General features: G+C 38.0%; 1 protein-coding gene across 4 annotated transcripts in view; it reads left to right on the forward strand.

The window, feature by feature from the left end:
- The window catches only part of ARHGAP21 (Rho GTPase activating protein 21), a 111,868-nt gene that overhangs the window by 879 nt on the left and 97,209 nt on the right, over nucleotides 1-13,780 (forward strand). The window lies entirely within an intron of this gene.

Below are 13,780 nucleotides of genomic sequence, written 5' to 3' on the forward strand. Positions count from 1 at the left end.
GGGAGGCGGCGGCGCCTTGGTTGCCTCACGGGCCGGGCGGCGGCTCCGCTTCCCGCCCCGCGGAGCCGCCACCGCCCTCGCCCTCGGGACGGAGGTTTCCCCGGGGCCGCCCCTTGGGCCTCTCGCCCCCCCGGCCCCGCGGGCAGAGCGTGGCGTGTCGCTCCCACGCCCAACCTGCCCGTCCTGGAGGAGCGCTTCGCTGAGCGCTCAGGAGTACGGCTTCGTGCCTGTCACACTTCTAGCGTGGTGGTTTTCAGTAGAAATAAGGGTCTGGCCTCTGTCTGCTTGTACCCAGTGCTTGCCACTTTCCTGTCTGTCCGTAGCCGCTTATATTAAAGATATTTCTATCCATAGCATTTGTTGCTGGAACGATCTTCTGTGTGTTTAGTTCAGAAACTTAATAGCATGCCCTATGGTGGCACCATTGCATGTTTTGACTTGCAAGACAAAGTTTTTAACACAGAAGCGTGTCTGATTTTTCTGTGCTCCCTATTAATGGTAATGTCTCTGAAAGAACTATTAACTTTAGATTCAACAAAGTACATTTAACAGCTTCAGTAGACTTGTTTTCAGATTTGTCTTAAACTTTACTTATAAAGGCAAACTTGATTTTGTATCTCTCAAAATTAGAGTATGTATGCTGTGCTGAAGAAAATGCCGATTTAAATCCACACAGGGCTGTGAAATATATGCCCTTTATGTAGATAGCCGCCTTTTGTTTGCTGAAGTTGAAATACAGCTGAGTGATTTTTAGGCATACAGGACTGTAATTTAAAAGTGTGGGTGATTTTTGTGTTTGGTTGTGGTTTTTTATTTTGTGTGATTTTGGTTTTTTTTCCTTAGGACATGAGTTTTAGTTTACTGCTATCTTGAATTCACCCTTTTGCCTTGGTTTGGAAGTGTCACATATGGCATTGTAGGATTTTCCTTTCTGCTATCGCCTCAATTAAGACGTTCCCACAGTCTCTTAAGGCCAGGTGGGTTAGGTGAGGATAAAATCAGTTTTAACTAAGAACACAGAAGATGTTAAGACTTTGTGATAAAATACAGCCGAAAAACAGTGCCATGTTTGGAGAACCTGTTCTTCAGTCCTGTTCAGGGTGTGTGGGAAGGAGGAGAAAACTGCATGTGTAAGGGTAAAAATTAATATCTACTTTTTAATTCTGTAACATTGAAGCTCCTGGTCTTTGGCACTGGCCCCTGTCATAATCTACCTCTCCCTGTGGCGGTAAGCCTTAACAAGGCCTGTGGCACTACTGGAGCTCATCGTGTTAAAGCTGTCTAATTGGGGACTACTAATAGGCGTGGAATTGCAAAATGGACTGCGCTGCCTGTTGTTTTGCCAGGTACTTACATGTTGGAGTTAAAATGTAACTGGTAGAAAACATGCGCTGGGACCTGTGATTGCCTTAATCACAGCAGGCCTGATGTAATCTTCGCTTGAACTTAGACAGCCCTGGTGAATGTCTGATCAAGGTTGCAGTGCGTTCTCAGTTGCCTTCGTGTAATATTGCTGCACTTTTTTAAAGTTCAGTTTATTTTCTTACAACTTTCTGGGCATTTTACACAAATCTGTGAGAATAGAGTGAGAATTTATGGCTTGACATCTGCTCTGTTTGATGTGATAGTTACTGTACAGTGCTTCATGTGCTATATGTGAACAAATCCCTTTAATTGAAATCTCTCATGTTTGTATTGAACAGTAAGAATGGCTTTTCTGTTTAAAAGATCAGAAAACACCTTTAATGAAAAACAATTACTATAAAAAGGGACTTCAGGTTTCAAAAAAAATGCTGCAATTGGCAGGGGTTTATAGTACTTAATACTGATGTGCAAGGGATTAGCAATTTTGGGAAATGATTTATGGTTTTGGGACACTGGATCCCATATGGCGTTTGCATTGTAATGCAGTAATTAAGTAATATACATTTAATGCTTAGGTGTAGATATACACACAGCAGGCTGTCATGAGGAAGACTCTGCAGGCATAGCTGTTGTTCACCACAGTCAAGGGAGTTGCAGCAGAAATTAAGACTTTCAATCACTTTAAGTTTTTGGAAATGCACAACTGCAGCCGTCAAGGTTTGAGCAAGAACTGAAAAACTTGTGCTCTGTCTTCAAGGTCAGTGGTCAGACTCAGGGAATGTTTGACTGAGAAGTGGTGCTTCTGTGGGTCTTTGTGTACACAGGTAGGAGAATAGAGGACACGCGATTTGCGTCCTCTGGATACCATGTATGTTGGTTGATTGATTGTGTTTTGTTTTGGACGCCTGCCTACTCTGATATTAAGTTCTGTTTGGTCACGCCTTGCTATGTTTTCTATTTTTATTTTCACTTAATTTATTTTTTTTTGTGTTTTCCCTTTGACTTGACGCTGTACCTGGTGGTCTTTCTGAGCACAGAGTCCCTTGAGTGAAAGGATTGTTGCGAACAAAGATTGCACATTCAGGCTTGCAGGCTCCGTCTGAACATGGAGCGCCTGCTCAAAGGACAGGTCACGTATTCTGGGCTCCTGGGGGAGCTGGCAGAGAGGGCCGGGGACTCTCAGGGCTGTTTGCCATTCTGTTTGAAATCTGACACACGTTTACAAATGGAAGAATTGCTGGGCTTATGTTCGTAAGGACAGATAAGTGAGAGCATGTTCTTCCTGGCTTTTAGATTAATAAGCGTTGGCTATCTCTGTTCTGTCAGGTTGTAGCAGTATTTTGCTGGAGAGTTTAAGCCCTGCTGAGGTACAGGCAGTACTGCTTCAGTCACAACATCCCACCTAGAGGCCTGTCCAGATTCAAGGCTGGAACTGGTGCCTTCGTTAGTGTAAATTTAATTTCCTATCCTTTGCCTAGAAAGGCACAGCAAATGCTTTATTTTTTTTGCTTTTCTGTTCCTACTGTTTTGTGTTTAAAGAAGTGCTGTGTCTCTTTGTGGTGTAGTTTACTGTTAATCTGTATTAAAAGTACATTCTAATATTAAATGCAGATTTAAGAAAATATTAAGCACAGTGTGTGTCGCCTTAAAAGCTAAATTTTAATTCTTAACAATACTATTTCCTCAGTTTATGAATAATAAAATGAATACTAAAAATACTTTATCAAATAATTTTATTAAGACTGATAGTTTTCTTTTGGTTTAGTTACATATTTTTGTTTTGCTTAACAGAAGAGTTGTTAGGAATAGTGAACAGTCTTCAGTGATTCCCAATAGCTTCTGTGTTTGTAGAAAGTTAGGAAAGTCATTTCCAAAGACTTCTGTAAAAAAAAGAAAAAAAGGAAGTTGATCAGTACTTGCTTTGTAATCACAACTGGTCAATTTCAGAGAAGAAAAAACCCACAATATTCTTACTCCTACACCTTATCAGAGAGAGTGCAACTGCGTAAACTGAAGACAAGCATGTGCTGGGGTCAGGAACTAGAGAAGGGCAATGATGGCACTAAAAATAGAAAATCATTTGCCTTCTCACTAACAATAATGAATAGATCGTTTACTATTTTAACAACCCAGTTGGGATGACATCGGTAAATTTCAAGTGGTGACTGCCAGGTGTTACGGCTCTCTGCTATCAGAACAGAATGTCAGTCTTTCTGTAATTGTGCCTGTAAACATGTGAACTGTTCTGGAACTCTGTGTTGTTGGGTATTGATGCTTTTTCTATGCCTGATACTCAGAGGCTGGAAGGTTTAATCATAATGTTAAAGAATCAGAATTAGAAAAATCCATTTATAAAATTTTGTGTGTCAAATAGTACATAATACTGATTGTTAAAAGTATACATCACTTAGGGTGATAGAGAATTCTGCACAAAGCTTCCATTTAATAAATTCAGTGTAAATACCAGCCTTACCTGGTGTTTTGGTTGCAGCTGTTCAAAAAGCTTGAGTCAAATCCTGTTTAATCATGCAAGCATAATGCTGACTTCTGCTCTGATTTATGTCAGCATAAGCCTAGGATAATTTGACAAAACATGGACCTCTTCCATGGAGAAATGTTATGTATTTGCTAAGTTAGAATATGAAGCAGGAAGCAGTTCCTTCAAGAAAATGAAGGTATCTGCCATCTAATATAGCTGCTTTTAATGTGTTTTCTGCAGTGACTTCTTGCTTTCCAGTTGTACAACTTAGTTAGTTGTACCACCTTGGTATAGTTGTCTGAAAAAAAAAAACTTTTACAAGAGAAATGCAATGGACTGAAAGTATCTTGAACCGTGTCCACATGAAATAACTGCTCTTACTGCATGCAGTATATGCATTAAACAACTGAACTTTTTTCTTTAACAGGTTTGACAACCATCAAAGCACTAAGTCGACTTTATCTGTATAAGCTATTTTTAGTGATTTTTATTAAGATGCAAAAATAACATCTGCTACTTCAGACACATTATTTAATGTAATTTGTATTTACTTACATGCAAAAACAATTGAGAGAACAGTTGGGGAAGAGGAGCTATTAATCTCACTCACTTGTATGCATTTGTGATTTTTTCCTTCTTGTGTCTTTGAAAACATCTTAATGTAGGTGGATAACCAAATCATGACTGAACAGTATGGGCTCTGCAAAGAGTAAAAGCTGGTATATTTTTCTTTAATTCTCTGACTACATACATATGTGTCTGTGTAAATGATGATTATATTATAAACTTGTACAGCCTGTGAGCTTTACTAAGAGAAAAAAAAAATATCTTTCCAAGGAAGTCTTAAGTAACAGTGTTAGGCTAAGCTGTTAGGAATATCTACTGGTGCTTTGTAGCTGCTGTTTTGGATTTTTTCTCTGATAACCAATGGAAGAAAAAATTGAGATTTTCTAGCATTCAGAGGTTGTATGCTGTTCTTCCTTGCAGTTGTTTGTATGCTAAATTGCCTAGAATAGGAAGCAGATATAAAAGATTATGCAATGATGTTAAATGGAAACAAGATTTATGTATTGTGGTTAACAGGAGTCATTGTTTTTAAAAAAGCATGAGTTAGCCTGGTGTAAATGTTGAGGCTTCTAAACCACATTGAAACAATCGGAATTGACAGTACTCCAGACATCAGTCTGGTGGGCTGTTAGATACAATTCCATGATTGTGGAAGCTGTCAGAGCCTATGATCTCGTCAAAACCTTGAATTTAGGGCCTTGCTACAGAGGAGGTGTTTGTCTGCTTGCCACAATAGATAATGGATATATACTAAAAATATGTTATGCTAAGCATAGTATTCAGACAGTGGATGTGAGTTATGCTGTCTGGTCAGATTGATTTGTTTCTACAGAAATATTGTAATACTTTGCCTGTTTATAATACGAAATGTAGATTGTTGTAAATGCTGTGTTTTTCTGCTGTCCAAATCCTTCTTATGCCTTGTAATTTTTATTTTTTTTGCAAAGACACTCCATGGTATTTTTTGCCCATCACCCAGTAGTAGGCACACACAGTAGAAGTACAGTGGGTAGGAGCAGTGACATCAAACAGGCTTTGATTGTGTTCGTATCAGAGGCCTGACACATCTTGTAAACCTCAAAGTGCATAATCTTGGAGTTGCAAGGTGGGATTAAGCTGTTTTATGCATACAGTTCCTGGGTACATAAAGGTTATTTAATGGGACGACATCGTCTGTGGTGTGTTTTTTCTTTTTGTTGGGTGTTTGTTTTTCTTTGATATGGGTTTTGGTTTTTGTTTTTTTTTTAAAACATGGTGAAGTGCATTCTTCATTTACACTAGTTGGATGGGAACTCTGGCTCTCCCTGTTTTGTTGTTTACTTTGGTAACATTGAAACAATTTTCTGAATTTACTGTTTGATGACTGCTGTTGGTTTTGAAGAGAACTCTTCTGGGGAGGTGATACTGGAGTTTAGTGATTGGATCACTTGGGAATGGGATGGTAAAGATGAGGCACAAGTGTATGCTTTGTTCTCTGCATCTCTGTGCTGGGAGGCTAGAACTGCATTTTTCTGAATTGGTGTACCCTGTTCTGTATGCCAGGGAATTGTGATCAGCAGAAAGTGTTGCTGCTTTATATTTTCTGTTCTAGATTTTTGCACTGAGAACTTGTAGATAAGTATTTTAGTGAAGCCTTGGGATCTGTTGCTGCAGCTCTCTGCAGTCTGTTTGAGAGAGCCTGATACAAATCACGTTAGTAAATATTTGGTGCTGGGCATGAGAGGTTCTGTGTGGGCACTCTGGAAAAACACAAACAGCTGTTTAGATTTTGACTCTGGCTTGCAATTCTGAGTATGCACCTTTGGGAGTGTAGGTAGTAGGCTTATTTTTGTTCTCAATTTCTTTATTTCCATGTGCCAGCAGCTGCTGCTTTGGTGAGAGTGAATGAGGTGCCTCCTTAGAGGACATGGCTAATTACAGATTGTCTGTTGGTGGAGGGGGGCACTCTGAGATAGACATTTTCTTTCATGTGTCTGTCATTTGCATAATGTGTTAGGACACACAGTATGGACTGCATTAAGCACTAGCAAATATGCTGTAGGGAATAATCTTGCACTGGCATTACTAAATTGGCTGGATGACACAATCTTCTATATTTTAAATGTTGAGGTTTATATTTATCTATTTGAAGGGCCAGGGACAATAAATTAATAGAAAACCTTATAAACTGAGGAGAGAAATTTTAAATGCTTCTGAGTAACAGTTGCAGTTGGTACAAATAGGTCGAAAAAAGAAACCTGAAGTTGTGAGGGGATTTCAGTTTTTGTTTGCTGTGGGTTTTTGGTTTTTATAGTTGGCTGCTTTGTGGGGTTTGTGGTTGTTTTTGGGAGTTTTTGTTTTTTTTTAATTGTACTTAATGTAAATGGCAGTATGCCCTCCTATTTGTATGTATGTATATCTTTTTACACTTTGATGAAATACTATTTCTTATTAAAACTTCATTGCAATCCACCCACCCTTTAAAGGACTGTATTTTGTTCTCTTCTAGTTAAGTTTTTAATCTAAATATTTGGGGGTTTGTGTTGCGAAGTTCAAGATACAAGAGAGTGAACAATCCTGTAATAAAAAAGGTTTAAAAAAATCAAAGCTTCTTAAATTATCTTAAATGTTAGTGTTGAATATATCTGTGTAATTCTCTAAGTCCAGGGGCAGAAAGGACTAAGATTCAAATGCTGATGAGATTTAAAACTTCGAGGTGAATAGGGGTCTTGGATGCAACTTGTTCTGTCCATGGGGTGAGGTAAAAGAGAATCTTTTAAACTCTCAAGAATCCCTTACAGATCAGTTGGCTTGTGGCAGATAGGTACAGTCTGCTCAGTGATACATTCACAGCATTGAGGTGAACTACTCAATTTTGAAAACTAAAACGGAGCTCAGTCTACGGCTTAAGTTGCAGTTTTATATTGGAAAACTGCACAAGGAGAGGTGTTGTTCAAAAACTTGTTTATGGAGCTAAAATCATATGGATTTCAAACATAACACAATTCCAGTTACTTTTGAGAAAAATACAACATTATCACTTGTTCAGGTCTGTCCAGATGTAATAGAATGTGGAAGATATTGATTTCCTAATAAGCTTGACAGATACTTTAATACAATTCTTTCATTAAAGTCTGTGGTGGTTTAGACATGTTTAAATGTCTATGTCCTCGGTTCCATAACATTTAAGAGGGCTAGAGGTCAGTCAGCATTTGCAGGAGTATACATAGCTATCAAAATATCCTTTTGATGCAAGAATAGAGAACTGAAACATTTTCTTGTCTTGTTTTGTCCAGCAGAAGAAGCAGCATATCTAGTATGTGCTCCTCAAGCAAGTGACTCTTCTTACCTGTGGGTTCTGACCTGTTTTTTGTAGGACAAAAATCTGTTTAGGGTTATCTACAAAATAAATGCTGCAGTTTTCATGGAACAAGCTGTCCCATTGCACTTCATGCTTTGTTGTTGTGCTTTTCTTCTAATTTTGATGCAGCTTTAATAGAGAGCCTGTGACTCCAGTGAAAAGCATTCCCATGTATAGCCGCAAACATTTCTTACTCATCAATGGCTGCAAAATCTGACTTGTTCCTTCTTGCATGCTTTTAAAAATTTTATTATCCTCAATCATCATGGTAAAAGGTGAGTAAGTAAACTTTGCCCGGAGTAATCAGTTTTTGTGGTAATTTTTCAGGCCTTCTGCTCCATTCTCTATACTTACATTGTTTTTGCATGGCGCTGTCTACGTACAGTCTCATGCTTTCTGTATGCTGTAGTTATATTTTAAAATATGTTGGATAAGTTGCTTTGGAGTTGCTTCTGAGGTGGGATTTAAACACGATCTTTCTTTTCATAAGGAAAAAAGAATGAATGGCTTGTGTGCTGCTCTGAGGGTATTAAAGTTTCCCATCTTGCCAAATTACCAATAATATGGAATTTGGAAGAGTGAAACAAGTGAACATGAACAACCTTCAATATTTGCTGCAATCTGTGTATCTGAATCAGATGCTGAGTAATTCAGTATCAGTAAGTAGTTTGGCAAGCTGGTAATCTGATCCTGGTGTCACGGAGGTGATCTTACAAGCTCATTGATTGCATCTCTTTTGATGGCATTTTAATTTTTTTAAAACATGAGAAGTAGTATTCCCGCTTTTAAAACATACTGCATACAGAACCAAAATGGTGCTTGTAGCTGAGTCTGTGCAACAAAGGGCTTTTTCTGCATGAAATGTTATGAAATGTCATGTTGTATAATGGAAGCTGGCCAATACAAGTAGCATTTTTTAGCCCATGCCCTTTAGGTGTTGGGTTTTTTTGTGAGTTCAAAACTGTAGATGTTTTTGAGTAATTTTCTCTCCATTTGCACTGTGGCTGAGGCTATGATTCAGCTGTATATCTAAACAGATCTGGTAACTGCTGTTTTCATGAATTTAATGGCAATGGAGAGGTAAAAGTGCTTCTTTTGTTATTTTTCTTTGTAGAGAACTTTTGCCTGCTGATAGTTATTCAAATTAGTGAAGATGAATTGTCTGTGCAGAAATGCTGAAGGACTTTCTTCAGCACTTGTTGATGTAAAATGTGCCTAAGTGTCAAAGTATTATGTCACATAGAAAATACTGAGAGGTAATGATTAACCAGGAGCTCATGGGTGAAATATTAAATGTTCTGGTAGGTAACTCCAAGGATTAAATAGCACCTTAATGCTTGGTGTTGTTCAAGAGAGTAAATTGTCATCCATTTCCTAATAATTTTGGACATGTTCTCTGTTATGCCTCAGTATATAAGTCCATAGTACACTTGGAGCTGATGTGTCTGGGTCCCACCTCTCTTCATTTTTCCCCATCTCAGAAACAATATAGTAGGGCAGGGAAAGTTGTGGAGAAAGACTAACTATGATAATTGAATAGATGGAGTTGTGTCTTTATCAAAACTTGGCACTTTGGGAAAGAGGAGACTAGAGACACGTGATGTTGAGATGTTGTAGATTTCTCCATCTTCATCTTGAATTTCTCAGCTCTTTACTGAGAAGAATGGATCAGCTCTTTACTATCTGCACCAAGAACTTGGGGTGAGATCAAGCAAAAGGAGATGGTCCTTTGCATAAAAATTAATTAAACTTGTTACTCTGCACCTTAATGTTTTGAAAGCTAAAAGCATGTGTATGTGTGTAGCCTGGATATATTTTTGAAAGAGCAGTGCTTTTAGAGTTACTTGGTACCATTGTAGTGGAATGAATTATGGATTTGTGAATAATTAAAGTTGGGAGGATAATCTAGTGATGCTTGGTTTTGTGTTCTTTCCTAGTTACTCACAGCTATCAGCATTTGGTCACTCTTATAGTTGGATCTTCGATCTGATCTACAGGTGTTCTTACATGCTACAGTGTTGATTCCATAATAGCTCATCAGGATTCCTTCTGCTTTCAGGAGGTTCTGTACCAAGCCTGATGAAACAAGGCAGCTGTTGGTGATCAGCAACAGGAAATGGAGTTTTTAAAATATTCAGAACTGGGCCTATTTTTGCTTCTTGAAGATAGCAAACTTATGTCTTTGGTTTTACTTGGTTTTGTTAAAGTTGTTGCATCATATGGGTCTAATGTTCTCCAGTTTTAATAAGCTAAATGAAATAAACCATTGCCTGCTTTTGTGTTCACTCCATCTCTTCTCCATCTCCCCTCCCAGATGAAAGAGAGCTCAAGGTGATTGGGGATTGTACACACAAATTACATATGCTGTCGTACTTTCATTTCTTTTCTACTTGTTTGCAGTCAGACAAGTGCTTTTTTTGCCTGTGGAATAGTTTTCTGTGCCACCTTTTTAGTGGACTGCATTACATTGCAGGACTTAATTTTTGATTCCAGGTCTTATTGCAGCAGCAACCTCAGTAAACCACTTAGATCCTATTGGAAAACTCCTTTCTCCTTTTGTGGTGAGTGATGCTGCTGGGACTTCTGTTTGCTGTGGAATAATTACTCCTCTTTAACTCTTATTTCTACAGCTTAAGGGAAGGAAATGGCACTTTTAGAGGCTACACAGCAAGCTACATAGCTCAAAAAGGAGTGAGACTGGGTGATGTAGGGATAGGGAAAGGACTGGAGGGAGCAGATCCATCTGGCAAAATGAAACTTCTCCCCATCATAAGTCCTGAAAATCAGTTATCCAGAAGGTAAGATAAGAAAAGGTAAACTTCTACCTAAACAACTGAGAAATGAGATGGCCACAAAAATAGTTTTGTTGAGTTGGGATTTTTGCCTTTTGTGGGTGGGTAGACAAATAACCTCCACCCCCAAAAACTATTTTTAAAGCTAGATCTCAAATGTTAAAAGGCATTTGTGGCTAAGATGGTTTCTGGTCTTGTAATCAGTGATTCACAACTGAGAAACTAAATTCTTTAATGCAAGTGAGTAGAGACAGTGGTAATATTAGACAGTTACTCAGCAAGGCGTGTTCAGGGTAAACAGTCCTCACTGGTAAGTTTGTCTGTGGAGAATCATTTTTTCCTTGTTTTATTTAAATTGTAGACTTGGATAAACTTAGGAAAAAATCTTGTATTCTGTTAAGAATTCAGTGATGCCTGTTTTTCACACTATCCTGGTGTGAGTTTATTTGGGAAAAAGATTCCTCCCTTGCAGCTCCCTCAGCATGTTAACCTTTATACATTTCATGGCCAGCATTCAGTGGCTTAAAGTTTGGATGATGCAACATCAGTAAGTGATGTAATGGTTGTCTATAAGCTACTTTGCAGTTCACAATGGGAATCTGAAGTTTGGAAACCAGATTATTTTCTGTGTTAGGTTCTGTGTCTGCTGTGAGGGGGGTGAAGCACAAACACCACAATCATCTTATTTTGGATAGTACCAAAAAAAGTGAATAATGATGTTTTAGTGTGGGGTTTTCTTTTTGTTTGTGGTTGTTTGGTATGTTTTTTGGTGGTGTGTTGCTGTATGGGTGGTGATTTGTTTGGGTTTTTTCTTTTTTTAATTATTGGATTTTTTAAAAAAATTCAAACTATTAATACTACCGAATGAGTTAAGGGAAGGGCATTATGTGTGAGATTAAAACCAGGATTTGTGGAAGTGACTTGACCTTAAATTCAGTTAATACTGTGGTGACTTCCCCCACTTGGATAATCTGGTCTGGCAGATTTCTCTTTCCTGCTTAGGACCCAAGATACCTTGAGCTTTCATTCCTTGGAAAGTGCCTCTAGTCTTCCCTACTTTTGTAAGTGGAAAAGCTGGGATTACAAGAATATGTCCTGAACTGAATGTTGCTCACCTTTTGAAGGCATGAGGAACAATGGTTGTCCTTCTTTGTATTCTTTATCCCATGGCGCAGTTGTTTTTGGTGGAACTTGATTTCTTTATTGCAAAGACACTTCTCATTTGGGAAAGAAATACAACTAGTTGTATTTTGGAATGACTCACTAGAGAAGGATCTTCCAATTTATTCTTACTGCTTAATGCGGCTGTTCTGGCCTATGTGCACATTATTTCACAAGCCTGTTTTTTGCTGTTACCTTATTGACAAATGGCTGTTCCAAAGTGGCAGTAGAGGCTTTATTTTTCCATTATACTGTTTTGTACTTCGAGTTCTAATGAGTTCTGAGAAGGTCCATTGTATTTCTTGTTTTAAATGGTTGAAGTCCAGACTAGTTTTTTATTCTTAAGTGCAGATTTCGATTAGATGATTTCAGAAATGATAAAAAATATGTCAGAAGACATCTTGTGTTATGTTAATAAAAGTTTTGTTAATCGGTGAAAAAAAGCATTTGGTCTAATTTAAAATATTTAAAAAGGGGGGAAATTACATTTATTTATACTTTATAAATAGCCTGTACAAGTCTTTTCAGCTGGAGATGGTTCTGGACTTCAGCAGGCTTTGCATCAGTGTTTCTAATAAATGAGCCTTTGAAAAAAATCTTTAATTCTTTTCAAAATCACTTGTGCCTATTTTGTTCTTTAATGCTGACTGCTTTTTGTATTATGTGCTAGGATATAAATAAATAACTTGAATTGTATACTTTCTTCAAACCTTCTTTTGGAGAGATCAGTGTCAGGTTTAAGTAAAAATATCCCAAGCAACTGACATTTCTTCACTTGTTAGAGTAAAAAGCCTAAAAATACTAGTTCTTTGTATAATGCAAGACCATACATGCTACAGAAAATCTGACAAGCTGTTATATATGAAGTCACAATGTAAAAATATAAAGAACATAAAAATAACTGTATATTGAAGCTAAACTCAGTGGAAGTAGATACATTTGTTTCAGGAACAAAATGTTTGTCTTTTTATACAACTCCTTTATTTTTAGTCAAATTTAGAGGGTGAGAAAGCTTGTCTGTTTAAAGGAAATCTGTGAAGAATGAGGCCTGCTGTTTTGAATGTGTGCAACTTGAAAGTGTTGTAGGTATGTCTCCAAAGCCAGGCAGCTAAGAATCTTTGTTCTAAAAGTAGTACAAGTTGTGAATTTTCAAAATGTAAATTTAATTTTAAAAAAACCCCAAAAGCAAAACTAAAAGAAATTCATGAGCATCTTTCCAAAGCAAGTCATGGACTAAAGTATAATTACACTGTATCTAGTGTCTCCTTCTAGCATTAACAGACTTTACCTGTTTTAAGATAATTTTGTCTTCCTGGTGTGGTTTTGTTTTCTGTAGCTACCACAGGATTTTGCCTGGAGTCCACTGCTGTACCTGTAGCAGCCTCTCTTCAGTGTTAGATCTATGACTTGGGAGTTTCTGGGCCTCTGAGAGCAATATTGAGGTGAATTTGTTCTTCTGTTTCCTCCTTCCTTCCATATACACATGTGATTATGTGTTATAATTGTGAAAGTGGTTGCTGAAGCCAGAGAAGGAATGGATACACTTTTGTACTTACACTGAAAGTCCTGTGTGCATGTTGGCAGAGGGCATTGCAGACTGTATTGGACATGAACGGGTAGGGGGTGTTAGGGATTTGTGTAGAATGTAGCACTTCACCAAAAATAGTCTGAACCTGATTTGCCTGCAGCTCCAATTTGTGTAGCTGCTGTAAAATGCTTTCTCACTACTGAAGATGTGGGGCACAGACTCAAAACCAGTTTTCACAGTATCAGTGAATTACTGAGGTTGGAAGGCACTTCTGAAGATCATTCAGTTCAGTAAACTGGAGCAGGCTGTCCAGGATGGTGTCTAGGCTGGTTTTGACCAAAAGTATGGAGACTCAGCAGCTTTTTTGGCAATGTTTCAATGTTTGATTGTGCTTATAGTGAAATTTAGGGTGGTGGTGGTGATGCTTACATGGGCTTTCCTCTATTTCAGTTTGTTTCTGTACATTTTCTAATTTCATACTTGGCCTCCAGCTGCACCTCTTCCTGTTGTTCATAACCCCTTTTTTATCTGGCCCATACTTCATTAGT

Source organism: Passer domesticus, chromosome 1 (assembly GCF_036417665.1).
Source record: "Passer domesticus isolate bPasDom1 chromosome 1, bPasDom1.hap1, whole genome shotgun sequence".
Lineage (NCBI taxonomy): Eukaryota > Metazoa > Chordata > Aves > Passeriformes > Passeridae > Passer > Passer domesticus.